Below are 2,704 nucleotides of genomic sequence, written 5' to 3'. Positions count from 1 at the left end.
GCAAGGATCTGTTTCAGCACGTGTTATACCCAGCAGACTGTGTCATCAGAAATCTTCCACAACACAAATCAGTCTTGTTATTTAAATAGTGAAAACCATTACCCTAGTGTCTTCTAACTCCCTCTGGAGTTTGTCAGCTTTGGTCTTTTCAAAGAGTAGGCTCTGTTCAAGCTCCTTAATGCGGGCATGCTCCAGTTTGGTCTGCGTCTGTTAGTAAAAAGGGAAAGGAAGAGAACACAACGGTGCCACCATCACATGCCAGCACAAGAGGAGGGAGCCACATGCAGGCCGTGCTGCCAGAATCTTCTACCAATGATGAGCAGAGAAGATGCAGTGGATAAAATGAACAGGGAAATGCTATGGATGAGAAAGATGGACTGAAAGTGTAAATGGACTGACGTGTAAAAAAAAAAAAAAAAAATGTAAAAAAGAATCGCCAAGCCTCCCAGTACAAGGGTTCTGCAGAAAAAGGGCTGCACCAGTGCTGAGCCCACATCTGCCACCCCCCGGCAATTAGTGCCAAGGGGGTAAACTGGGCAGGAGTGGCGAGAGGGAGAAGACACACTGTTTGATGTGTTGGGGGTTTTTTCCCCCCCCCAGCCTTTTGAGTGACTAACATGGCAGATCTGCAAGGCAGGCAGAGCCGCTTGCTCAGATCTGTGACATGCGGCTGTTTAACTCTTCGTGAGGATGGACCACGGTACACCAGAACGATCCCCTGCCTCTGCCAGGAATTCCTACGAGTTTCAGCATGCTGACAGCTGTCCAGGACAAGTATTTCCTTTGAAAATAAAGGCCTTTGATTGTCTAAAAGGTGAGAATAAAGTTGATGTAAACAAAGAATTTCCAGTTCATGGCAAACGCTATTTTTTTCACAATGTGGTTTCCTTTTGATTCACTATGAAAAAGGACTTTTAAAAAAATTTCCTGTATACAGAGGACCAGCAGCTGACTAAAACTGATGTCACTTGTGTTAGTGTCACTCCTGAAAGCTGTTAGAAAATTGCCACATCCAGTTCACTCAAAGGCTGTTGGGCTTCCAAAATCCATGGTCTCCAAGCAGAAAACCTCATCAAACACGCTGACGAGCGACCTGGGAACCAAAGACTGTACCTGGTCAGACTACAGTTCTCACAGCAATTGCTACTTCAGCTACATCCAGTGTCATAAAATCAAACAAGACAGCCACGAAACAGGACTTGGCAAAAATCACATCTACTGCAATCTATTTTACTCGAGTAAAGCACTTGAGTACTCACATGAAATAGATTATAGATTAAATACTGCACAATCTCTTTTACTCAAGAGCTTTTGTCCAGCCTATTCCTATAACTTTTTCTTGAAAATGAAGAACAGTTTCTAACCCTCTTTTCACCTTCCTTCATGCAGCGAATCTCACGTTGGAAGGCTGTTAAACGTGTCTTGCCTTCTGCAGTCCCTGTGTCTAAGCAAGCCCAGGCTGCTCCCTGAGCCACCAGTGTCCTGTGCTGAGCCCTGTCTCCAGGCTCTGAAAACCTCTGTTAGCTAGAATCGACAATACTGAAGCTCACGGATAGGAAAAATTAAGTTGTCTTAGTGATGTGGGATCTCTTGATCTTCCAGGAGATGGACCTTTTTTAAATAAAACTTCCTTAGGGAAGCTGAGGGACCAGTAGAGACTGGTTGAAGCGCAGCAGGTCCCCAAACTCCACAAAACAGGTTTACAGCAAACAGATTTACACAAAGTGTCCTAAAACCACCTTTCCTCCATCTAACCTAGGAGGAGTGAAGGTCATTGACACAACAAATACTACCGGGACCTCCACACCCTTGCTCTGGGGAGCCACGAGGCATCTGCCTGCGCTCTGCAAAGAGCAGCTTTCCTGACCTCCCCTCCTGCAGCAGCTCCTCCAATCTCTATGCAGATTTAAAAAAAGACAAGAGACTTCCTGGGTTTCACCACAAGCTTCCTGCTGCTCTGCGAGGTCTCATTTTTTTGATTCTGGACTTTGAAACCTTCGATAGCTTTCTGCTTCTCTATACACTAGGGCCCACGGGGTGATCAAAAGGCCCAGCTACTCCATTTCTGAAGCTGTTCCCCCCCCAACAGCAGCCAGATTTAGTGCTCTCACTTACTGTCCATCACCTGGGATGATAGTAATGGAGACTGTGTCTTCGGAAGTGTCACGGTGACAGACACCTGTCGTGGTGATGCTGAAATTTTCCACAGCAAGAAACCACTCAGAATCTTATGAGTCACAGAAGTGCCCCAAATCGCTACAAACCACAGAGCTGTCTCTCCTGCAGAGGATGTATCTTAGGCCAGCAAGGAATTTAAGCCACAGGCCTACAGTGATCTAACAGCCAGAGCAGAGGACAACGTCAGAAAAGACTGGCCAAGGAATCTGAGCTTATACCCCTCTCTACACTCTAAGCTTCCCAAGTCACCCCAAAACCTGTTACCACCTGAATAAACCCTCCACTCCACATCAATATGCGCTATAACACATCCCTGGGAATAAACAGATCCAAAGTGGCTCCTACTGGTTCTCACAATTAAGTGCTATAACATTAGTCTAGCAGAGAAGAAATACCAGTTTCTTATTTCTTGCTTGAATACTTTTATGTGTCTCTTCAATGGGCCAATGTAATCTGTTTACGCCAAGCAACACTAATAGAAAACCTTAGGAAGCATTCCAGTCTGTTAAATCTTTTAAAAATATAT

The sequence above is a fragment of the Athene cunicularia genome, assembly GCF_003259725.1.
Source record: "Athene cunicularia isolate RWA chromosome 13 unlocalized genomic scaffold, athCun1 chr13_part1, whole genome shotgun sequence".
NCBI classification, from domain to species: Eukaryota; Metazoa; Chordata; class Aves; order Strigiformes; family Strigidae; genus Athene; species Athene cunicularia.
The sequence above is the reverse complement of the archived record's forward strand: the minus strand, read 5'-3'. Positions refer to the sequence as shown.